The sequence below is a fragment of the Crinia signifera genome, chromosome 6 (genome assembly GCF_055691185.1).
Source record: "Crinia signifera chromosome 6, ASM5569118v1, whole genome shotgun sequence".
NCBI classification, from domain to species: domain Eukaryota; kingdom Metazoa; phylum Chordata; class Amphibia; order Anura; family Myobatrachidae; genus Crinia; species Crinia signifera.
Genome location: NC_139222.1, coordinates 123,539,410 through 123,563,271, shown reverse-complemented (window position 1 = coordinate 123,563,271; position 23,862 = coordinate 123,539,410). Strand labels below are relative to the sequence as shown.

Sequence of the window (23,862 nt, the reverse complement as noted above, 5' to 3'; positions counted from 1 at the left end):
CCATATGGTGGTACTTTGGGTAAAAAAACACATTCCCCATTATCTCAGTAACATAATACAACAAAATACATCAACTATTTTATCCAGCTCTTTCAATTATTACATAAATAATATGAGTTTCACTTTAAAAAAAAAATTATTCTGACGTGAGAAGTTTTCAGGGGTGGCTCGTTGGTCTAGGGGTATGATTCTCGCTTTGGGTGCGAGAGGTCCCGGGTTCAAATCCCGGACGAGCCCAGCATTTAGCTGCCTTTTAGAGCCCATGATTGATGTTACATGCTTGATTTCAAAGCATCAATTGAATTTTGCTCTTGCCATTTTACACAATTAGTTTGTAATTACTTATGAGTATTTAGGACATTTTCAACCATATGGTGGTACTTTGGGTAAAAAAACACATTCCCCATTATCTCAGTAACATAATACAACAAAATACATCAACTATTTTATCCAGCTCTTTCAATTATTACATAAATAATATGAGTTTCACTTTAAAAAAAAAATTATTCTGACGTGAGAAATTTTCAGGGGTGGCTCGTTGGTCTAGGGGTATGATTCTTGCTTTGGGTGCGAGAGGTCCCGGGTTCAAATCCCGGACGAGCCCAGCATTTAGCTGCCTTTTAGAGCCCATGATTGATGTTAAATGCTTGATTTCAAAGCCTCAATTGAATTTTGCTCTTGCCATTTTACACAATTAGTTTGTAATTACTTAGGAGCATGTAGTACATTTTCAACCATGTGGTGGTACTTTAGGTAAAAAAAAACACATTCCCCATTATCTCAGTAACATAATACAACAAAATACATCAACTATTTTATCCAGCTCTTTCAATTATTACATAAATAATATGAGTTTCACTTTCAAAAAAAATATATTCTGACGTGAGAAGTTTTCAGGGGTGGCTCGTTGGTCTAGGGGTATGATTCTCGCTTTGGGTGCGAGAGGTCCCGGGTTCAAATCCCGGACGAGCCCAGCATTTAGCTGCCTTTTAGAGCCCATGATTGATGTTAAATGCTTGATTTCAAAGCATCAATTGAATTTTGCTCTTGCCATTTTACACAATTAGTTTGTAATTACTTATGAGTATTTAGGACATTTTCAACCATATGGTGGTACTTTGGGTAAAAAACACATTCCCCATTATCTCAGTAACATAATACAACAAAATACATCAACTATTTTATCCAGCTCTTTCAATTATTACATAAATAATATGAGTTTCACTTTAAAAAAAAAATTATTCTGACGTGAGAAGTTTTCAGGGGTGGCTCGTTGGTCTAGGGGTATGATTCTCGCTTTGGGTGCGAGAGGTCCCGGGTTCAAATCCCGGACGAGCCCAGCATTTAGCTGCCTTTTAGAGCCCATGATTGATGTTACATGCTTGATTTCAAAGCATCAATTGAATTTTGCTCTTGCCATTTTACACAATTAGTTTGTAATTACTTATGAGTATTTAGGACATTTTCAACCATATGGTGGTACTTTGGGTAAAAAAACACATTCCCCATTATCTCAGTAACATAACACAACAATATTCATTAAATATTTTATCCAGCACTCTGCATTATTACGTATATAATGAGTTTCACTTTAAAAAAAAAATATTGTGACGTGAGAAGTTTTCAGGGGTGGCTCGTTGGTCTAGGGGTATGATTCTCGCTTTGGGTGCGAGAGGTCCCGGCTTCAAATCCCGGACGAGCCCAGCATTTAGCTGCCTTTTAGAGCCCATGATTGATGTTACATGCTTGATTTCAAAGCATCAATTGAATTTTGCTCTTGCCATTTTACACAATTAGTTTGTAATTACTTATGAGTATTTAGGACATTTTCAACCATATGGTGGTACTTTGGGTAAAAAAACACATTCCCCATTATCTCAGTAACATAATACAACAAAATACATCAACTATTTTATCCAGCTCTTTCAATTATTACATAAATAATATGAGTTTCACTTTAAAAAAAAAATTATTCTGACGTGAGAAGTTTTCAGGGGTGGCTCGTTGGTCTAGGGGTATGATTCTTGCTTTGGGTGCGAGAGGTCCCGGGTTCAAATCCCGGGCGAGCCCAGCATTTAGCTGCCTTTTTAGAGCCCATGATTGATGTTAAATGCTTGATTTCAAAGCATCAATTGAATTTTGCTCTTGCCATTTTACACAATTAGTTTGTAATTACGTATGAGTATTTAGGACATTTTCAACCATATGGTGGTACTTTGGGTAAAAAAACACATTCCCCATTATCTCAGTAACATAACACAACAATATTCATTAAATATTTTATCCAGCACTCTGCATTATTACGTATATAATGATTTTCACTTTAAAAAAAAAAATATTGTGACGTGAGAAGTTTTCAGGGGTGGCTCGTTGGTCTAGGGGTATGATTCTCGCTTTGGGTGCGAGAGGTCCCGGGTTCAAATCCCGGACGAGCCCAGCATTTAGCTGCCTTTTAGAGCCCATGATTGATGTTAAATGCTTGATTTCAAAGCATCAATTGAATTTTGCTCTTGCCATTTTACACAATTAGTTTGTAATTACTTATGAGTATTTAGGACATTTTCAACCATATGGTGGTACTTTGGGTAAAAAAACACATTCCCCATTATCTCAGTAACATAATACAACAAAATACATCAACTATTTTATCCAGCTCTTTCAATTATTACATAAATAATATGAGTTTCACTTTAAAAAAAAAATTATTCTGACGTGAGAAGCTTTCAGGGGTGGCTCGTTGGTCTAGGGGTATGATTCTCGCTTTGGGTGCGAGAGGTCCCGGGTTCAAATCCCGGACGAGCCCAGCATTTAGCTGCCTTTTAGAGCCCATGATTGATGTTACATGCTTGATTTCAAAGCATCAATTGAATTTTGCTCTTGCCATTTTACACAATTAGTTTGTAATTACTTATGAGTATTTAGGACATTTTCAACCATATGGTGGTACTTTGGGTAAAAAAACACATTCCCCATTATCTCAGTAACATAACACAACAATATTCATTAAATATTTTATCCAGCACTCTGCATTATTACGTATATAATGAGTTTCACTTTAAAAAAAAAAATATTGTGACGTGAGAAGTTTTCAGGGGTGGCTCGTTGGTCTAGGGGTATGATTCTCGCTTTGGGTGCGAGAGGTCCCGGCTTCAAATCCCGGACGAGCCCAGCATTTAGCTGCCTTTTAGAGCCCATGATTGATGTTACATGCTTGATTTCAAAGCATCAATTGAATTTTGCTCTTGCCATTTTACACAATTAGTTTGTAATTACTTATGAGTATTTAGGACATTTTCAACCATATGGTGGTACTTTGGGTAAAAAAACACATTCCCCATTATCTCAGTAACATAATACAACAAAATACATCAACTATTTTATCCAGCACTCTGCATTATTACGTATATAATGAGTTTCACTTTAAAAAAAAAATATTGTGACGTGAGAAGTTTTCAGGGGTGGCTCGTTGGTCTAGGGGTATGATTCTCGCTTTGGGTGCGAGAGGTCCCGGCTTCAAATCCCGGACGAGCCCAGCATTTAGCTGCCTTTTAGAGCCCATGATTGATGTTAAATGCTTGATTTCAAAGCATCAATTGAATTTTGCTCTTGCCATTTTACACAATTAGTTTGTAATTACTTATGAGTATTTAGGACATTTTCAACCATATGGTGGTACTTTGGGTAAAAAAACACATTCCCCATTATCTCAGTAACATAATACAACAAAATACATCAACTATTTTATCCAGCTCTTTCAATTATTACATAAATAATATGAGTTTCACTTTAAAAAAAAAATTATTCTGACGTGAGAAGTTTTCAGGGGTGGCTCGTTGGTCTAGGGGTATGATTCTCGCTTTGGGTGCGAGAGGTCCCGGGTTCAAATCCCGGACGAGCCCAGCATTTAGCTGCCTTTTAGAGCCCATGATTGATGTTACATGCTTGATTTCAAAGCATCAATTGAATTTTGCTCTTGCCATTTTACACAATTAGTTTGTAATTACTTATGAGTATTTAGGACATTTTCAACCATATGGTGGTACTTTGGGTAAAAAAACACATTCCCCATTATCTCAGTAACATAATACAACAAAATACATCAACTATTTTATCCAGCTCTTTCAATTATTACATAAATAATATGAGTTTCACTTTAAAAAAAAAATTATTCTGACGTGAGAAATTTTCAGGGGTGGCTCGTTGGTCTAGGGGTATGATTCTTGCTTTGGGTGCGAGAGGTCCCGGGTTCAAATCCCGGACGAGCCCAGCATTTAGCTGCCTTTTAGAGCCCATGATTGATGTTAAATGCTTGATTTCAAAGCCTCAATTGAATTTTGCTCTTGCCATTTTACACAATTAGTTTGTAATTACTTAGGAGCATGTAGTACATTTTCAACCATGTGGTGGTACTTTAGGTAAAAAAAAACACATTCCCCATTATCTCAGTAACATAATACAACAAAATACATCAACTATTTTATCCAGCTCTTTCAATTATTACATAAATAATATGAGTTTCACTTTCAAAAAAAATATATTCTGACGTGAGAAGTTTTCAGGGGTGGCTCGTTGGTCTAGGGGTATGATTCTCGCTTTGGGTGCGAGAGGTCCCGGGTTCAAATCCCGGACGAGCCCAGCATTTAGCTGCCTTTTAGAGCCCATGATTGATGTTAAATGCTTGATTTCAAAGCATCAATTGAATTTTGCTCTTGCCATTTTACACAATTAGTTTGTAATTACTTAGGAGTATGTAGTACATTTTCAACCATGTGGTGGTACTTTGGGTAAAAAAAAACACATTCCCCATTCTCTCAGTAACATAATACAACAAAATACATCAACTATTTTATCCAGCTCTCTGCATTATTACGTATATAATGAGTTTCACTTTAAAAAAAAAATTAATTCTAAGGTGAAAAGTTTTCAGGGGTGGCTCTTTGGTCTAGGGGTATGATTCTCGCTTCGGGTGCGAGAGGTCCCGGGTTCAAATCCCGGACGAGCCCAGCATTTAGCTGCCTTTTAGAGCCCATGATTGATGTTAAATGCTTGATTTCAAAGCATCAATTGAATTTTGCTCTTGCCATTTTACACAATTAGTTTGTAATTACTTATGAGTATGTAGTACATTTTCAACCATATGGTGGTACTTTGGGTAAAAAAAACACATTCCCCATTATCTCAGTAACATAATACAACAATATACATCAAATATTTTATCCAGCTCTTTCAATTATTACATAAATAATATGAGTTTCAAAGCATCAATTGAATTTTTCTCTTGCCATTTTACACAATTAGTTTGTAATTACTTATGAGTATTTAGGACATTGTCAACCATATGGTGGTACTTTGGGTAAAAAAACACATTCCCCATTATCTCAGTAACATAATACAACAAAATACATCAACTATTTTATCCAGCTCTTTCAATTATTACATAAATAATATGAGTTTCACTTAAAAAAAAAAATATTCTGACGTGAGAAGTTTTCAGGGGTGGCTCGTTGGTCTAGGGGTATGATTCTCGCTTTGGGTGCGAGAGGTCCCGGGTTCAAATCCCGGACGAGCCCAGCATTTAGCTGCCTTTTAGAGCCCATGATTGATGTTAAATGCTTGATTTCAAAGCATCAATTGAATTTTGCTCTTGCCATTTTACACAATTAGTTTGTAATTACTTATGAGTATTTAGGACATTTTCAACCATATGGTGGTACTTTGGGTAAAAAAACACATTCCCCATTATCTCAGTAACATAACACAACAATATTCATTAAATATTTTATCCAGCACTCTGCATTATTACGTATATAATGAGTTTCACTTTAAAAAAAAAAAATATTGTGACGTGAGAAGTTTTCAGGGGTGGCTCGTTGGTCTAGGGGTATGATTCTCGCTTTGGGTGCGAGAGGTCCCGGGTTCAAATCCCGGACGAGCCCAGCATTTAGCTGCCTTTTAGAGCCCATGATTGATGTTAAATGCTTGATTTCAAAGCATCAATTGAATTTTGCTCTTGCCATTTTACACAATTAGTTTGTAATTACTTATGAGTATTTAGGACATTTTCAACCATATGGTGGTACTTTGGGTAAAAAAACACATTCCCCATTATCTCAGTAACATAATACAACAAAATACATCAACTATTTTATCCAGCTCTTTCAATTATTACATAAATAATATGTTTCACTTAAAAAAAAAAAAATATTCTGATATGAGAAGTTTTCAGGGGTGGCTCGTTGGTCTAGGGGTATGATTCTCGCTTAGGGTGCAAGAGGTCCCGGGTTCAAATCCCGGACAAGCCCAGCATTTAGCTGCCTTTTAGAGCCCATGATTGATGTTACATGCTTGATTTCAAAGCCTCAATTGAATTTTGCTCTTGCCATTTTACACAATTAGTTTGTAATTACTTAGGAGCATGTAGTACATTTTCAACCATATGGTGGTACTTTAGGTAAAAAAAAACACATTCCCCATTATCTCAGTAACATAATACAACAAAATACATCAACTATTTTATCCAGCTCTTTCAATTATTACATAAATAATATGAGTTTCACTTTAAAAAAAAATATATTCTGACGTGAGAAGTTTTCAGGGGTGGCTCGTTGGTCTAGGGGTATGATTCTCGCTTTGGGTGCGAGAGGTCCCGGGTTCAAATCCCGGACGAGCCCAGCATTTAGCTGCCTTTTAGAGCCCATGATTGATGTTACATGCTTGATTTCAAAGCATCAATTGAATTTTGCTCTTGCCATTTTACACAATTAGTTTGTAATTACTTATGAGTATTTAGGACATTTTCAACCATATGGTGGTACTTTGGGTAAAAAAACACATTCCCCATTATCTCAGTAACATAATACAACAATATTCATTAAATATTTTATCCAGCACTCTGCATTATTACGTATATAATGAGTTTCACTTTAAAAAAAAAAATATTGTGACGTGAGAAGTTTTCAGGGGTGGCTCGTTGGTCTAGGGGTATGATTCTCGCTTTGGGTGCGAGAGGTCCCGGCTTCAAATCCCGGACGAGCCCAGCATTTAGCTGCCTTTTAGAGCCCATGATTGATGTTACATGCTTGATTTCAAAGCATCAATTGAATTTTGCTCTTGCCATTTTACACAATTAGTTTGTAATTACTTATGAGTATTTAGGACATTTTCAACCATATGGTGGTACTTTGGGTAAAAAAACACATTCCCCATTATCTCAGTAACATAATACAACAAAATACATCAACTATTTTATCCAGCACTCTGCATTATTACGTATATAATGAGTTTCACTTTAAAAAAAAAATATTGTGACGTGAGAAGTTTTCAGGGGTGGCTCGTTGGTCTAGGGGTATGATTCTCGCTTTGGGTGCGAGAGGTCCCGGCTTCAAATCCCGGACGAGCCCAGCATTTAGCTGCCTTTTAGAGCCCATGATTGATGTTAAATGCTTGATTTCAAAGCATCAATTGAATTTTGCTCTTGCCATTTTACACAATTAGTTTGTAATTACTTATGAGTATTTAGGACATTTTCAACCATATGGTGGTACTTTGGGTAAAAAAACACATTCCCCATTATCTCAGTAACATAATACAACAAAATACATCAACTATTTTATCCAGCTCTTTCAATTATTACATAAATAATATGAGTTTCACTTTAAAAAAAAAATTATTCTGACGTGAGAAGTTTTCAGGGGTGGCTCGTTGGTCTAGGGGTATGATTCTCGCTTTGGGTGCGAGAGGTCCCGGGTTCAAATCCCGGACGAGCCCAGCATTTAGCTGCCTTTTAGAGCCCATGATTGATGTTACATGCTTGATTTCAAAGCATCAATTGAATTTTGCTCTTGCCATTTTACACAATTAGTTTGTAATTACTTATGAGTATTTAGGACATTTTCAACCATATGGTGGTACTTTGGGTAAAAAAACACATTCCCCATTATCTCAGTAACATAACACAACAATATTCATTAAATATTTTATCCAGCACTCTGCATTATTACGTATATAATGAGTTTCACTTTAAAAAAAAAAATATTGTGACGTGAGAAGTTTTCAGGGGTGGCTCGTTGGTCTAGGGGTATGATTCTCGCTTTGGGTGCGAGAGGTCCCGGCTTCAAATCCCGGACGAGCCCAGCATTTAGCTGCCTTTTAGAGCCCATGATTGATGTTACATGCTTGATTTCAAAGCATCAATTGAATTTTGCTCTTGCCATTTTACACAATTAGTTTGTAATTACTTATGAGTATTTAGGACATTTTCAACCATATGGTGGTACTTTGGGTAAAAAAACACATTCCCCATTATCTCAGTAACATAATACAACAAAATACATCAACTATTTTATCCAGCTCTTTCAATTATTACATAAATAATATGAGTTTCACTTTAAAAAAAAAATTATTCTGACGTGAGAAATTTTCAGGGGTGGCTCGTTGGTCTAGGGGTATGATTCTTGCTTTGGGTGCGAGAGGTCCCGGGTTCAAATCCCGGACGAGCCCAGCATTTAGCTGCCTTTTAGAGCCCATGATTGATGTTAAATGCTTGATTTCAAAGCCTCAATTGAATTTTGCTCTTGCCATTTTACACAATTAGTTTGTAATTACTTAGGAGCATGTAGTACATTTTCAACCATGTGGTGGTACTTTAGGTAAAAAAAAACACATTCCCCATTATCTCAGTAACATAATACAACAAAATACATCAACTATTTTATCCAGCTCTTTCAATTATTACATAAATAATATGAGTTTCACTTTCAAAAAAAATATATTCTGACGTGAGAAGTTTTCAGGGGTGGCTCGTTGGTCTAGGGGTATGATTCTCGCTTTGGGTGCGAGAGGTCCCGGGTTCAAATCCCGGACGAGCCCAGCATTTAGCTGCCTTTTAGAGCCCATGATTGATGTTAAATGCTTGATTTCAAAGCATCAATTGAATTTTGCTCTTGCCATTTTACACAATTAGTTTGTAATTACTTAGGAGTATGTAGTACATTTTCAACCATGTGGTGGTACTTTGGGTAAAAAAAAACACATTCCCCATTCTCTCAGTAACATAATACAACAAAATACATCAACTATTTTATCCAGCTCTCTGCATTATTACGTATATAATGAGTTTCACTTTAAAAAAAAAATTAATTCTAAGGTGAAAAGTTTTCAGGGGTGGCTCTTTGGTCTAGGGGTATGATTCTCGCTTCGGGTGCGAGAGGTCCCGGGTTCAAATCCCGGACGAGCCCAGCATTTAGCTGCCTTTTAGAGCCCATTATTGATGTTAAATGCTTGATTTCAAAGCATCAATTGAATTTTGCTCTTGCCATTTTACACAATTAGTTTGTAATTACTTATGAGTATGTAGTACATTTTCAACCATATGGTGGTACTTTGGGTAAAAAAAACACATTCCCCATTATCTCAGTAACATAATACAACAATATACATCAAATATTTTATCCAGCTCTTTCAATTATTACATAAATAATATGAGTTTCAAAGCATCAATTGAATTTTTCTCTTGCCATTTTACACAATTAGTTTGTAATTACTTATGAGTATTTAGGACATTGTCAACCATATGGTGGTACTTTGGGTAAAAAAACACATTCCCCATTATCTCAGTAACATAATACAACAAAATACATCAACTATTTTATCCAGCTCTTTCAATTATTACATAAATAATATGAGTTTCACTTAAAAAAAAAAATATTCTGACGTGAGAAGTTTTCAGGGGTGGCTCGTTGGTCTAGGGGTATGATTCTCGCTTTGGGTGCGAGAGGTCCCGGGTTCAAATCCCGGACGAGCCCAGCATTTAGCTGCCTTTTAGAGCCCATGATTGATGTTAAATGCTTGATTTCAAAGCATCAATTGAATTTTGCTCTTGCCATTTTACACAATTAGTTTGTAATTACTTATGAGTATTTAGGACATTTTCAACCATATGGTGGTACTTTGGGTAAAAAAACACATTCCCCATTATCTCAGTAACATAACACAACAATATTCATTAAATATTTTATCCAGCACTCTGCATTATTACGTATATAATGAGTTTCACTTTAAAAAAAAAAAATATTGTGACGTGAGAAGTTTTCAGGGGTGGCTCGTTGGTCTAGGGGTATGATTCTCGCTTTGGGTGCGAGAGGTCCCGGGTTCAAATCCCGGACGAGCCCAGCATTTAGCTGCCTTTTAGAGCCCATGATTGATGTTAAATGCTTGATTTCAAAGCATCAATTGAATTTTGCTCTTGCCATTTTACACAATTAGTTTGTAATTACTTATGAGTATTTAGGACATTTTCAACCATATGGTGGTACTTTGGGTAAAAAAACACATTCCCCATTATCTCAGTAACATAATACAACAAAATACATCAACTATTTTATCCAGCTCTTTCAATTATTACATAAATAATATGTTTCACTTAAAAAAAAAAAAATATTCTGATATGAGAAGTTTTCAGGGGTGGCTCGTTGGTCTAGGGGTATGATTCTCGCTTAGGGTGCAAGAGGTCCCGGGTTCAAATCCCGGACGAGCCCAGCATTTAGCTGCCTTTTAGAGCCCATGATTGATGTTAAATGCTTGATTTCAAAGCATCAATTGAATTTTGCTCTTGCCATTTTACACAATTAGTTTGTAATTACTTAGGAGCATGTAGTACATTTTCAACCATATGGTGGTACTTTAGGTAAAAAAAAACACATTCCCCATTATCTCAGTAACATAATACAACAAAATACATCAACTATTTTATCCAGCTCTTTCAATTATTACATAAATAATATGAGTTTCACTTTAAAAAAAAATATATTCTGACGTGAGAAGTTTTCAGGGGTGGCTCGTTGGTCTAGGGGTATGATTCTCGCTTTGGGTGCGAGAGGTCCCGGGTTCAAATCCCGGACGAGCCCAGCATTTAGCTGCCTTTTAGAGCCCATGATTGATGTTACATGCTTGATTTCAAAGCATCAATTGAATTTTGCTCTTGCCATTTTACACAATTAGTTTGTAATTACTTATGAGTATTTAGGACATTTTCAACCATATGGTGGTACTTTGGGTAAAAAAACACATTCCCCATTATCTCAGTAACATAATACAACAAAATACATCAACTATTTTATCCAGCACTCTGCATTATTACGTATATAATGAGTTTCACTTTAAAAAAAAAAATATTGTGACGTGAGAAGTTTTCAGGGGTGGCTCGTTGGTCTAGGGGTATGATTCTCGCTTTGGGTGCGAGAGGTCCCGGCTTCAAATCCCGGACGAGCCCAGCATTTAGCTGCCTTTTAGAGCCCATGATTGATGTTAAATGCTTGATTTCAAAGCATCAATTGAATTTTGCTCTTGCCATTTTACACAATTAGTTTGTAATTACTTATGAGTATTTAGGACATTTTCAACCATATGGTGGTACTTTGGGTAAAAAAACACATTCCCCATTATCTCAGTAACATAATACAACAAAATACATCAACTATTTTATCCAGCTCTTTCAATTATTACATAAATAATATGAGTTTCACTTTAAAAAAAAAAATATTCTGACGTGAGAAGTTTTCAGGGGTGGCTCGTTGGTCTAGGGGTATGATTCTTGCTTTGGGTGCGAGAGGTCCCGGGTTCAAATCCCGGACGAGCCCAGCATTTAGCTGCCTTTTCGAGCCCATGATTGATGTTAAATGCTTGATTTCAAAGCATCAATTGAATTTTGCTCTTGCCATTTTACACAATTAGTTTGTAATTACGTATGAGTATTTAGGACATTTTCAACCATATGGTGGTACTTTGGGTAAAAAAACACATTCCCCATTATCTCAGTAACATAACACAACAATATTCATTAAATATTTTATCCAGCACTCTGCATTATTACGTATATAATGATTTTCACTTTAAAAAAAAAAATATTGTGACGTGAGAAGTTTTCAGGGGTGGCTCGTTGGTCTAGGGGTATGATTCTCGCTTTGGGTGCGAGAGGTCCCGGGTTCAAATCCCGGACGAGCCCAGCATTTAGCTGCCTTTTAGAGCCCATGATTGATGTTAAATGCTTGATTTCAAAGCATCAATTGAATTTTGCTCTTGCCATTTTACACAATTAGTTTGTAATTACTTATGAGTATTTAGGACATTTTCAACCATATGGTGGTACTTTGGGTAAAAAAACACATTCCCCATTATCTCAGTAACATAATACAACAAAATACATCAACTATTTTATCCAGCTCTTTCAATTATTACATAAATAATATGAGTTTCACTTAAAAAAAAAAAATATTCTGACGTGAGAAGTTTTCAGGGGTGGCTCGTTGGTCTAGGGGTATCATTCTCGCTTAGGGTGCAAGAGGTCCCGGGTTCAAATCCCGGACGAGCCCAGCATTTAGCTGCCTTTTAGAGCCCATGATTGATGTTACATGCTTGATTTCAAAGCATCAATTGAATTTTGCTCTTGCCATTTTACACAATTAGTTTGTAATTACTTATGAGTATTTAGGACATTTTCAACCATATGGTGGTACTTTGGGTAAAAAAACACATTCCCCATTATCTCAGTAACATAACACAACAATATTCATTAAATATTTTATCCAGCACTCTGCATTATTACGTATATAAAGAGTTTCACTTTAAAAAAAAAATATTGTGACGTGAGAAGTTTTCAGGGGTGGCTCGTTGGTCTAGGGGTATGATTCTCGCTTTGGGTGCGAGAGTTCCCGGCTTCAAATCCCGGACGAGCCCAGCATTTAGCTGCCTTTTAGAGCCCATGATTGATGTTACATGCTTGATTTCAAAGCATCAATTGAATTAGGACATTTTCAACCATATGGTGGTACTTTGGGTAAAAAAACACATTCCCCATTATCTCAGTAACATAACACAACAATATTCATTAAATATTTTATCCAGCTCTCTGCATTATTACGTACCGTATATACTCGAGTATAAGCCGACCCGAATATAAGCCGAGGCACCTAATTTTACCTAAAAAAACTGGGAAAACTTATTGACCCGAATATAAGCCTAGGATGGGAAATGCACAGAGCAGTTACTAATACACTGGCCACAGGGAGATATAATGGTAGCTCAGGTCTCATTCTAGGGGCATAAGATAAAACCCATGACACTGAAGTGTCCCAATCACCAGATCATTGGGGTTCCACAGGCAGGAGTCTGTGGTACATAGTCAACTATGACCTCTTAGAGGGAAGGGGAGGAAGGTCTGGGGCAGAGGAGGGAAGGAGATAGGCCCCAACAGGGACACTAGTACTCACAGTGACCTGGTTGCTCACTCCGGATCCTGCAGCTTCATAGTGCTGGTGGCTGCTGCCCTGTTTCTCCACAAGTCTTGGCTGTCCCCTCCTCAGGGTGGCCCTGTCGGCATTGCAGGGTGGCCCGGCCCCCAGAGCACCAGTACTAGTGTGGTACTAGATAGGGAGGCAAAGCTGCTTCTTATGCAGATATCGGCAGTGTAGGTGAGCTTCCATTAGCGGTGCTGGGGCTGCAGGATTGACGGATGTGGCACTGTGTACGCACAGTCAGTCAGCGTTTATCAGCCGCGCAGCTCCGGCACCGCTAATTCAGGCTCACCTACACTGTCAGAATCTGCAAAAGCAGCTTCTTCCTCCTCCCTACGTGTAAGCAGGCGGCTGTGACTTTATTTCCTGCCCCGCTCCCCGCACTCCTTCCTGGCGCACGCACCGAGCTGTGAGAGGGCAGGAGAGACTAATTACACTTGCAGGCTCTAACCCCGGCACGGCAGCACTGATTTCAAACAAACTACCGTATACACCCGAGTATAAGCCGAGGAGGTGCTTTTTCAGCATAAAAAATGTGCTGAAAAAGTCGGCTTATACTCGAGTATATACGGTATATAATGAGTTTCACTTTAAAAAAAAAATTAATTCTAAGGTGAAAAGTTTTCAGGGGTGGCTCTTTGGTCTAGGGGTATGATTCTCGCTTCGGGTGCGAGAGGTCCCGGGTTCAAATCCCGGACGAGCCCAGCATTTAGCTGCCTTTTAGAGCCCATGATTGATGTTAAATGCTTGATTTCAAAGCATCAATTGAATTTTGCTCTTGCCATTTTACACAATTAGTTTGTAATTACTTATGAGTATGTAGTACATTTTCAACCATATGGTGGTACTTTGGGTAAAAAAAACACATTCCCCATTATCTCAGTAACATAATACAACAATATACATCAAATATTTTATCCAGCTCTTTCAATTATTACATAAATAATATGAGTTTCAAAGCATCAATTGAATTTTTCTCTTGCCATTTTACACAATTAGTTTGTAATTACTTATGAGTATTTAGGACATTGTCAACCATATGGTGGTACTTTGGGTAAAAAAACACATTCCCCATTATCTCAGTAACATAATACAACAAAATACATCAACTATTTTATCCAGCTCTTTCAATTATTACATAAATAATATGAGTTTCACTTAAAAAAAAAAAATATTCTGACGTGAGAAGTTTTCAGGGGTGGCTCGTTGGTCTAGGGGTATGATTCTCGCTTTGGGTGCGAGAGGTCCCGGGTTCAAATCCCGGACGAGCCCAGCATTTAGCTGCCTTTTAGAGCCCATGATTGATGTTAAATGCTTGATTTCAAAGCATCAATTGAATTTTGCTCTTGCCATTTTACACAATTAGTTTGTAATTTTTTTTTTTTTTTAAATTGAATCTTTATTTAATTTTTACATTTAAGAAAAGAAACATACACACATCACAATAGAAAAAATAACATACATAAGGAAAATACACAAAAACACAGTACCGATCAGTACACCCAATTTTTGTTTCGTGACCGATCATTTCTCCCTCATTTTGATGCCACCTCTTTGGATCTTACAAGCATCATCGGGAGACGGCTGGGATAGAACGGGACCAAACAAAAAAAAAAAAAAAAAAAAAAAAAAAAAAAAAAAAAAAAAAAAAAAAAAAAAAAAGAAACACAAGAAATTGAAAACCTATTGCACCATTCACATCTATAACCTCCAGTTAATGCCAATAAACATTGCCGGCATTGCCGTTCATACGTGAATTCCATCGTAAGTGCCACAAATTAGGTGCATATTCCTAGTGCGACCTAGCATCTCAATAATATCTTATACTAAAAACATTTTATCTTCTATAATTTGTGCAACATTGACCATCAATCGTCTTAATAATAAACTTATACTACATAGTTTGTACAATACTCAAAATTCACCCCACTAATAAATTCCAACTAAAGTGATAAAGTTAAAACTCCAAATTAAAGTGTTCATACCTCGATTCAGATGATATTTTTACACTGTCGAATACCATCATAAATGTAACCTTCTTATGCCAGTCGTCCAGTAAGTGTTTTTAGTAATAATAACATCCACATAAAATTGATTGAACAACTAGTAATAGTGCTTACGTGCTATATGTAAAACCGCTGTGTCTGTATTTCTAGTAATCTCATAACTTTAGTATTATATAACAATATTATGTGTAAAATAAGGTGATAAGCGCCAAAGGTGCCAAATTTCATAAAATTCGCTGCTCCTTTTCTTGGAAGCGAAAAAGAATTTTTCATGTTCATACGTGACATTAACTATATTTATCCATTCTTGATAGTGCGGACCTTTGTGAGCAAGCCAATGTCGTGCTATTATTAATTTTGCAAGTGAAATAAGTGCTAGCAGTAAAAGATTCAACCCTCTAGTGACCCTGGGGTCTAGCCAAACCCCTAATAATATACTACTTTCTGTTAAGATGTCTCGTGGAGCCCCTACTGCTTGACATACCTTAATAACTTCCTCCCAAAACCTACTTACTTCTTGACATGACCATAAAAGATGCCTAAACGAGGCAGCTGGTTCCCCACATTTCGGACACTGATCTGACGATGAAGCACCTATTGCTTTCAACTTGGTTGGAGTCAAGTATATCCTATGCAATATGTTATATTGTACTTGTTGTACTCGGATGGAATTAGAGGCCCGGCTTGATGAAGCTAGGGCAGATTGCCATATTGAGTCGCTGATATTAGGGATTTCCGCTGCCCATTTTTGTCTTAATTGGTTCAGGCCTTTACTCTGACAATTCGAGATTAAGAACCTATAGAGTTTTGCAAGACAGTGCCGTGCCTGAATTTTCAGTAGGAACACCTTAATTGGATTCTCCAACAGCCAGTCAGATTGACCTCGATAGTGAGTTGTTAAAGCACTCCTGACTTGCAAGAATCTATGAAACATGGAAAAGGGTAAGTTAAATTCAAACTGAAGATCTCCAAAAGATTTAAGGACTTGGTTTTGATAAAATTGGCCGATATTGACTATCCCATATTGAGCCCATAACCTCCCTCCTTGTTGTTTATTTACCTCCTCAAACGCTTTAATCCCGAAAATATACGAATCTGGATCTACCCTGTCATATCCATAGGACTTAGATACCGCATTCCAGATCTTTAATGCTTGTGTGATAATAGGGGGATATTGCCTATAGATCTTTTTTGATATGAGAAGTTGCATGGGAGACAGCCTAGGGGCTACCTGCTTAATGAGCCTAAGTAGCTCAGGAGTTTGGGTAGCGTCTGCCAGCCACATCTTTATATGCGCCAATTGCGAAGCAAAGTAATAGTTCTTAAAGTCGGGCAGCGCCAGACCTCCATCCCTACGGTCAAGCCATAGAGTAGATAATTTTATTCTTGGACGCTTATTGTTCCAGATGAAAGATAGCAATATACTATTAATGGCTCTAAACGTCTTATCATTAATATATATAGGGGCCTGCTGTAGGATATATAATAATTTAGGAAGTATTACCATTTTAATTATATTAACCCGACCTATTACTGACAGAGGAAGTTTAGACCAGCATTTACATTTATGTCTCAGTTCCTCCATAGCTGGAAGTAAATTATCAGTTATAAAATCCTCTGGATTATTCGCCACCACTATGCCTAAGTATTTAAAGCGTGATACTACAACCATCGGGTTATCTGTCATCCCTATGGCACCCGGGCCTGCCAGACCTACGGGCATGATATGAGATTTGCCCCAGTTTACAGTTAGTCCTGACAGCACCCCAAAGTTTTTTAATTGTGAAAGGACCATAGGAAGGTCCTTGTCCGGGTCTTTAATCCCCACTAACAGGTCATCAGCATACAACAATATGATGTTTGCGTTTGAAGTTAACCCCAGGGGAGAGCAGTGTAATCTTTCTCTTAGGGACTGCGCTAAGGGTTCTATTGCAATTGAAAAAATCAATGGTGATAGGGGACACCCCTGCCTTGTGCCGCGATGTAATGAAAAAGGGGTAGATTTATTTCCATTAATGACAATACTGGCTTTGGGACTTTCATATAGCGCCTTCAACCAATTTATAAAGCCTGTACCGAACCCGAAGGCCTCCAGAGCCCGCCACATGAAAGCCCACTCGACAGTGTCGAAGGCTTTATTTATGTCGAATGAAGCAATGGCAGCGTTTTGACGATCTAGCCTAATATTCTGGATATAGGTAAAGATTCTACGAAGATTGTGTGATGTAGTCTTACCCCTCATAAACCCTGCCTGATCAGGGTGAACAATTTCTTGTATGACTTTGTTCAGTCTATTTGCCATCACTTTTGCTATAATTTTTGCATCTGTACCAAGTAATGAAATCGGTCTATACGAATCTACTCTAGCAGGATCTTTACCCTTTTTAGGGAGAACTACAATAGTAGCTTCAGATAGTGATAGGGGTAATACACCGTTTTGAGTCATCTCTCGGCATAGTTCCAGTAACCGGGGCCCCAAAAGTTCTAAGTACCTTTGATACAGCTCACCTGGCAGCCCATCCGGGCCTGGGGCCTTACCCCTGGGTAGAGTCCTAATAACTTGATTTATCTCTTCGATAGAAAAGGGTGCATCTAGAGAATGCTGAGCATCAGGCGAGAGCTTCGGTAATACAAGTGAGGAAAAGAACGCCTCCAACTCATTGCTACGAATATTCTTACTCGATGAGTAGACTTTACTGAAATGCAACTTAAATTCTTCCAATATATCGGGGGTGGATATCAAGGGTGGGCTATGATCTATTGTTATTTTTGTTATAATATTTGACGGCCTATCCATCCTGAGCAGATAGGCTAACATACTACCCACTTTATCAGAGTTAGCAAACCTTTGGTTGGCATTGGATCTAAGTCTCCTATAATTCACTTTTTGTACATATTCCAACCAAGATGCTTGTGCCTTTTGCCATGCTTCACGGTCTGTATCTAGTCCCGAAGCTAAATAGATATTCTCCAGATTAGATACCCAACCCTCCATTTCAGCATTTTTCTTCCGATGTTGGCACTTCTGGTAGGCAATTTGTTTAATAAGTATCCCTCTTAAAAAGGCCTTAAATGCATCCCATATATATGGAATCGAGGATGAACCTTGATTAACCTCAAAAAACAACTTAATTGCGCTCTCCACTTCTCCATGATCTATCTGATTAAGCCAGAAAGGCTGAAGTTTCCATGTTCTTAAGCCCCCAGACTCCTCCAGACTACATATCGTCACCAAAGGGGAATGGTCAGAGATACCCCGAGCTGTGTACTCAATAGAGGCAATCTTAGGGAGCATTGTATCAGAGGTAAAAACCATATCCAGTCTGGAAAATACCTGGTATGTGGCCGAATAACATGAGTATTGTCTAGTATTAGGGTGCCGTTCCCGCCAAACATCCCTCCATCCAACCTCTTCCACAAATTTAGCAAAATTTGACTTCTCTTTACCCATTGTACTATCATTTCTTCTCCATCGATCCCACTGAGGAGAGATGACATTGTTAAAATCACCCAAACATATTAAATAATTATCCGGATATGCTAAAGAGAAGGACACTGCCAAGCGCACCACCTCATAATTAAATGGAGGGGGGACATAGACTGAAAGCAATGATACTTCGGCCTGGTTTATACTACAGTCCATAAAGATGTAACGACCTCCTGGATCGATTTTAATTGAGCGACATGCAAAGACAACTGATTTCTTAACAAGGATAGACACTCCCCTAGATGATGATGTAAACGGGGCGTGAAATTGGTGGCCTATCCATGAACGTTTAAGGGCATGAGTTTTATCACTGCTTAGATGTGTTTCCTGGAGGCAAATAATATCCGCCCCCAGGTTCTTACAGTGATTTAAGACTAGTGCTCTTTTTACTTTGCAGTTTAAACCTCTGACGTTCCATGTGAGAAATTTCACCATAAATGCAGGAGATCCCTCATAATTTCCTTGTTAATAAACTGACGTCCACCTACTAATGGCCACTTAGGAAACCTTAAAGTGCAATAGTGCAAATGTGCAATATAGCGTTTCAAACATACAGTAAAGAAATACACAACAATTAGTAACATAAACCCCTCCCCCCACCCCCTCCCTGTATTACCTAGCCACCTAGGCATACCTTGCCCTTACCAAAAGAGAGAGAAAAAAAAAAAAAAAAAAAAAAAAAAAAAAAAAAAAAAAAAAAAAAAAAAGAGAAAAAAACAAGAGAGTCGACAAGCACCAGCGGGGCAAACACAACTCCAATAACCACCCTGCATGTAGGCAGCTCCCCCAATTAGACAATAATATTTCAAGCTGAGCTTACCCCCCCCACCCCCCCATAGCACAACTCCACCTATAGAATAAAGCAGCATGATTATAGAATTAAGTATCGGACATATAGATGTGTTATATGATTTTTAACGCAAACCAGCGATCTAGTTATCTGGCTGCCAGCTGTTTCTTTCCTGGATAGGCCCCATCTATCCATGCGGCGGCATCTTCTGAAGATATAAAGAATTTTGTTGTTCCATTGTGTTCTATTCGGAGCTTTGATGGATATAGCATCGAATACTTAAGGTTCAGTTCTCTGAGCCTAGACTTGACCAGCTTAAATTTGGCTCTATCTTTCTGGATTTCTATTGGGAAGTCTGGAAATGCAGAGATTCTTTTGCCCATATAGGTGACATCTGGATTTTGCCTCGTTAGGCGAAGAATACAATCCCGGTCCCTTGCATTCAGTAATTTAGCAATTAAGATGCGAGCCGGCCCACCAGGTATAGCAGGTCTTGCAGGAACACGATGGGCTCTTTCAATGGCGAACTGGGGAGAGAATGCGTCTCGGCCAAATGACTGTGTCAGCCAGTTTTCCAAAAACTTTTCTGGGCTATCGCCCTCTAATCGCTCCTCGAACCCCAGGAATCTGATGTTGTTACGACGATTTCTTCCTTCCAGGTCGGAGAGTTTACTCCGCAAATCAGACACTTGATCGGACAGAACCTTAACTTGAGCTTTTAGGGGGAGAGCTGTATCCTCAAGCTCTGAGATGCGGCTTTCAGCTTGCGTAACTCTGTCCCTTATTTTATTCACATCGTCATGAAGAATCATGATATCGGCTTGGACCTTGTGTATTTGACTCGTCACATTGGATTCACAGGTGTTTATTGCTGCCAGTAGCTGTTGTAGTGTAACTTCCTCAGTACCCTCTGCCGTGTTGGGCTCAGCAGATTTTTTTATAGGGGTAACTTGAGGGGTATTAGGATGAGAGGCGTGGGAACCTCCTGCTTGTGACTGTACACGTGCGTATTTCTCCAGCCTGGTAGCTGCTGCGGACTGGCTGGATTTGCCCATTATAACCACGGCTCATCAAAATACAAGTCTCTTGAAGTATGACAAGCTCTGTTGTAACAGAGTTTAACAATGTTACACCTTGCAAAGACTTAATGGAGTCCAAGAATGCTCTATAACGCTGTCCGATACTTTGCAAGTTTTACTGCCAGATAATGCCCCACTGGGACAAGCACAACATCACATAAAGGGCCCAGAGCAGCTATGTATTGCAGCAAGGCATCCCTGGAGCTGGAACCAGCTGCTAATGCGGGAGGACAGTCACATAACAGGGCTTAACATCCACTTGGCTTACCCTGTTAGGTATTGCTAGATGGAAACCAGCGTTTGTTCAGTGGAGTCTGCGATTTTACTCTGGTGGTGTCTTCACAGCTTCGTCTGTCGCAGTGGAGCCGCCGTCTAGTGGGGTCGCCAAGTATCCAGGGACTGCAATAGATGCCGGCAGCTATGTTTGCTTCCCTGTATCGTGCGGGAGATGCTGGCGTGGGGCGCTTGCCCTCGATGCAGACGCGCTCTCCGCTGACCCGGAAGCACGTCAGAGGGGAGAAGCGCTTCCTTCTGCTTGCTGGGCCGCCCGCCGGACCTCCGTCACAGTGAATCCAGGCACCAAGACACGCGGCACTTCAGCAGCCGCGCCAGACGAGCCGGACAGCCCGGTAACACATCAAAGGCAGGCCGCCTAGCATGGGCAAACGCTGGGTATTGGGTGCTGTGCACGGGGGGGGGAGAGCTGGAGCAGGAGAGCCGACACGACCTCCCTCACTCACATGCCGCCGTGGCCACGCCCCCCTCAGTTCATGTGAGTTTGTAATTACTTATGAGTATTTAGGACATTTTCAACCATATGGTGGTACTTTGGGTAAAAAAACACATTCCCCATTATCTCAGTAACATAACACAACAATATTCATTAAATATTTTATCCAGCTCTTTCAATTATTACATAAATAATATGAGTTTCACTTTAAAAAAAAATTATTCTGACGGGAGAAGTTTTCAGGGGTGGCTCGTTGGTCTAGGGGTATGATTCTCGCTTAGGGTGCGAGAGGTCCCGGGTTCAAATACCGGACGAGCCCAGCATTTAGCTGCCTTTTAGAGCCCATGATTGATGTTAAATGCTTGATTTCAAAGCATCAATTGAATTTTGCTCTTGCCATTTTACACAATTAGTTTGTAATTACTTATGAGTATTTAGGACATTTTCAACCATATGGTGGTACTTTGGGTAAAAAAACACATTCCCCATTATCTCAGTAACATAACACAACAATATTCATTAAATATTTTATCCAGCTCTCTGCATTATTACGTATATAATGAGTTTCACTTTAAAAAAAAAAAAAAATTCAAAGGTGAAAAGTTTTCAGGGGTGGCTCGTTGGTCTAGGGGTATGATTCTCGCTTAGGGTGCGAGAGGTCCCGGGTTCAAATCCCGGACGAGCCCAGCATTTAGCTGCCTTTTAGAGCCCATGATTGATGTTAAATGCTTGATTTCAAAGCATCAATTGAATTTTGCTCTTGCCATTTTACACAATTAGTTTGTAATTACTTAGGAGTATGTAGTACATTTTCAACCATATGGTGGTACTTTGGGTAAAAAAAAACACATTCCCCATTATCTCAGTAACATAATACAACAATATACATCAACTATTTTATCCAGCTCTTTCAATTATTACATAAATAATATGAGTTTCACTTTAAAAAAAAAAATTATTCTGACGTGAGAAGTTTTCAGGGGTGGCTCGTTGGTCTAGGGGTATGATTCTCGCTTTGGGTGCGAGAGGTCCCGGGTTCAAATCCCGGACGAGCCCAGCATTTAGCTGCGTTTTAGAGCCCATGATTGATGTTAAATGCTTGATTTCAAAGCATCAATTGAATTTTGCTCTTGCCATTTTACACAATTAGTTTGTAATTACTTATGAGTATTTAGGACATTGTCAACCATATGGTGGTACTTTGGGTAAAAAAACACATTCCCCATTATCTCAGTAACATAATACAACAAAATACATCAACTATTTTATCCAGCTCTTTCAATTATTACATAAATAATATGAGTTTCACTTTAAAAAAAAAATTATTCTGACGTGAGAAGTATTCAGGGGTGGCTCGTTGGTCTAGGGGTATGATTCTCGCTTAGGGTGCGAGAGGTCCCGGGTTCAAATCCCGGACGAGCCCAGCATATAGCTGCCTTTTAGAGCCCATGATTGATGTTAAATGCTTGATTTCAAAGCATCAATTGAATTTTGCTCTTGCCATTTTACACAATTAGTTTGTAATTACTTAGGAGTATGTAGAACATTTTCAACCATATGGTGGTACTTTGGGTAAAAAAAAACACATTCCCCATTATATCAGTAACATAATACAACAAAATACATCAACTATTTTATCCAGCTCTTTCAATTATTACATAAATAATATGAGTTTCACTTAAAAAAAAAAATTATTCTGACGTGAGAAGTTTTCAGGGGTGGCTCGTTGGTCTAGGGGTATGATTCTCGCTTTGGGTGCGAGAGGTCCCGGGTTCAAATCCCGGACGAGCCCAGCATTTAGCTGCCTTTTAGAGCCCATGATTGATGTTAAATGCTTGATTTCAAAGCATCAATTGAATTTTGCTCTTGCCATTTTACACAATTAGTTTGTAATTACTTATGAGTATTTAGGACATTTTCAACCATATGGTGGTACTTTGGGTAAAAAAACACATTCCCCATTATCTCAGTAACATAACACAACAATATTCATTAAATATTTTATCCAGCTCTCTGCATTATTACGTATATAATGAGTTTCACTTTAAAAAAAAAAATAATTCAAAGGTGAAAAGTTTTCAGGGGTGGCTCGTTGGTCTAGGGGTATGATTCTCGCTTAGGGTGCGAGAGGTCCCGGGTTCAAATCCCGGACGAGCCCAGCATTTAGCTGCCTTTTAGAGCCCATGATTGATGTTAAATGCTTGATTTCAAAGCATCAATTGAATTTTGCTCTTGCCATTTTACACAATTAGTTTGTAATTACTTAGGAGTATGTAGTACATTTTCAACCATATGGTGGTACTTTGGGTAAAAAAAAACACATTCCCCATTATCTCAGTAACATAATACAACAATATACATCAACTATTTTATCCAGCTCTTTCAATTATTACATAAATAATATGAGTTTCACTTTAAAAAAAAAAATTATTCTGACGTGAGAAGTTTTCAGGGGTGGCTCGTTGGTCTAGGGGTATGATT

At 38.4% G+C, this 23,862-nt stretch overlaps 26 non-coding genes across 26 annotated transcripts in view; all 26 read left to right on the top strand.

Annotated features, from left to right (window-relative positions):
* The first annotated feature begins 165 nt into the window (after nt 1-165).
* On the top strand, nt 166-237 carry TRNAP-UGG (transfer RNA proline (anticodon UGG)). Its single transcript has one exon. It is a non-coding gene; the product is annotated as a tRNA-Pro (tRNA).
* Nucleotides 238-901: 664 nt separating this feature from the next.
* On the top strand, nt 902-973 carry TRNAP-UGG (transfer RNA proline (anticodon UGG)). Its single transcript has one exon. It is a non-coding gene; the product is annotated as a tRNA-Pro (tRNA).
* A 294-nt stretch (nt 974-1,267) lies between these two features.
* TRNAP-UGG (transfer RNA proline (anticodon UGG)) lies at nt 1,268-1,339 on the top strand. Its single transcript has one exon. It is a non-coding gene; the product is annotated as a tRNA-Pro (tRNA).
* Nucleotides 1,340-2,364: 1,025 nt separating this feature from the next.
* Nucleotides 2,365-2,436, top strand: TRNAP-UGG (transfer RNA proline (anticodon UGG)). Its single transcript has one exon. It is a non-coding gene; the product is annotated as a tRNA-Pro (tRNA).
* A 295-nt stretch (nt 2,437-2,731) lies between these two features.
* TRNAP-UGG (transfer RNA proline (anticodon UGG)) lies at nt 2,732-2,803 on the top strand. Its single transcript has one exon. It is a non-coding gene; the product is annotated as a tRNA-Pro (tRNA).
* Nucleotides 2,804-3,827: 1,024 nt separating this feature from the next.
* Nucleotides 3,828-3,899, top strand: TRNAP-UGG (transfer RNA proline (anticodon UGG)). The gene has a single exon. It is a non-coding gene; the product is annotated as a tRNA-Pro (tRNA).
* Nucleotides 3,900-4,563: 664 nt separating this feature from the next.
* TRNAP-UGG (transfer RNA proline (anticodon UGG)) lies at nt 4,564-4,635 on the top strand. The gene has a single exon. It is a non-coding gene; the product is annotated as a tRNA-Pro (tRNA).
* Nucleotides 4,636-4,931: 296 nt separating this feature from the next.
* TRNAP-CGG (transfer RNA proline (anticodon CGG)) lies at nt 4,932-5,003 on the top strand. Its single transcript has one exon. It is a non-coding gene; the product is annotated as a tRNA-Pro (tRNA).
* A 495-nt stretch (nt 5,004-5,498) lies between these two features.
* Nucleotides 5,499-5,570, top strand: TRNAP-UGG (transfer RNA proline (anticodon UGG)). Its single transcript has one exon. It is a non-coding gene; the product is annotated as a tRNA-Pro (tRNA).
* A 294-nt stretch (nt 5,571-5,864) lies between these two features.
* TRNAP-UGG (transfer RNA proline (anticodon UGG)) lies at nt 5,865-5,936 on the top strand. The gene has a single exon. It is a non-coding gene; the product is annotated as a tRNA-Pro (tRNA).
* A 663-nt stretch (nt 5,937-6,599) lies between these two features.
* Nucleotides 6,600-6,671, top strand: TRNAP-UGG (transfer RNA proline (anticodon UGG)). The gene has a single exon. It is a non-coding gene; the product is annotated as a tRNA-Pro (tRNA).
* A 1,024-nt stretch (nt 6,672-7,695) lies between these two features.
* Nucleotides 7,696-7,767, top strand: TRNAP-UGG (transfer RNA proline (anticodon UGG)). Its single transcript has one exon. It is a non-coding gene; the product is annotated as a tRNA-Pro (tRNA).
* A 1,029-nt stretch (nt 7,768-8,796) lies between these two features.
* Nucleotides 8,797-8,868, top strand: TRNAP-UGG (transfer RNA proline (anticodon UGG)). Its single transcript has one exon. It is a non-coding gene; the product is annotated as a tRNA-Pro (tRNA).
* Nucleotides 8,869-9,164: 296 nt separating this feature from the next.
* Nucleotides 9,165-9,236, top strand: TRNAP-CGG (transfer RNA proline (anticodon CGG)). The gene has a single exon. It is a non-coding gene; the product is annotated as a tRNA-Pro (tRNA).
* Nucleotides 9,237-9,731: 495 nt separating this feature from the next.
* Nucleotides 9,732-9,803, top strand: TRNAP-UGG (transfer RNA proline (anticodon UGG)). The gene has a single exon. It is a non-coding gene; the product is annotated as a tRNA-Pro (tRNA).
* Nucleotides 9,804-10,097: 294 nt separating this feature from the next.
* Nucleotides 10,098-10,169, top strand: TRNAP-UGG (transfer RNA proline (anticodon UGG)). Its single transcript has one exon. It is a non-coding gene; the product is annotated as a tRNA-Pro (tRNA).
* A 663-nt stretch (nt 10,170-10,832) lies between these two features.
* TRNAP-UGG (transfer RNA proline (anticodon UGG)) lies at nt 10,833-10,904 on the top strand. The gene has a single exon. It is a non-coding gene; the product is annotated as a tRNA-Pro (tRNA).
* A 1,025-nt stretch (nt 10,905-11,929) lies between these two features.
* TRNAP-UGG (transfer RNA proline (anticodon UGG)) lies at nt 11,930-12,001 on the top strand. Its single transcript has one exon. It is a non-coding gene; the product is annotated as a tRNA-Pro (tRNA).
* A 1,920-nt stretch (nt 12,002-13,921) lies between these two features.
* On the top strand, nt 13,922-13,993 carry TRNAP-CGG (transfer RNA proline (anticodon CGG)). Its single transcript has one exon. It is a non-coding gene; the product is annotated as a tRNA-Pro (tRNA).
* A 496-nt stretch (nt 13,994-14,489) lies between these two features.
* On the top strand, nt 14,490-14,561 carry TRNAP-UGG (transfer RNA proline (anticodon UGG)). The gene has a single exon. It is a non-coding gene; the product is annotated as a tRNA-Pro (tRNA).
* Nucleotides 14,562-21,995: 7,434 nt separating this feature from the next.
* Nucleotides 21,996-22,067, top strand: TRNAP-AGG (transfer RNA proline (anticodon AGG)). Its single transcript has one exon. It is a non-coding gene; the product is annotated as a tRNA-Pro (tRNA).
* Nucleotides 22,068-22,365: 298 nt separating this feature from the next.
* TRNAP-UGG (transfer RNA proline (anticodon UGG)) lies at nt 22,366-22,437 on the top strand. The gene has a single exon. It is a non-coding gene; the product is annotated as a tRNA-Pro (tRNA).
* Nucleotides 22,438-22,732: 295 nt separating this feature from the next.
* TRNAP-AGG (transfer RNA proline (anticodon AGG)) lies at nt 22,733-22,804 on the top strand. The gene has a single exon. It is a non-coding gene; the product is annotated as a tRNA-Pro (tRNA).
* A 297-nt stretch (nt 22,805-23,101) lies between these two features.
* On the top strand, nt 23,102-23,173 carry TRNAP-UGG (transfer RNA proline (anticodon UGG)). Its single transcript has one exon. It is a non-coding gene; the product is annotated as a tRNA-Pro (tRNA).
* Nucleotides 23,174-23,467: 294 nt separating this feature from the next.
* On the top strand, nt 23,468-23,539 carry TRNAP-AGG (transfer RNA proline (anticodon AGG)). The gene has a single exon. It is a non-coding gene; the product is annotated as a tRNA-Pro (tRNA).
* A 298-nt stretch (nt 23,540-23,837) lies between these two features.
* The window catches only part of TRNAP-AGG (transfer RNA proline (anticodon AGG)), a 72-nt gene continuing 47 nt past the window's right edge, over nt 23,838-23,862 (top strand). Inside the window, exon 1 of the tRNA in view lies at nt 23,838-23,862. This exon is cut by the window's right edge and continues 47 nt beyond it. This is a non-coding gene — a tRNA (tRNA-Pro).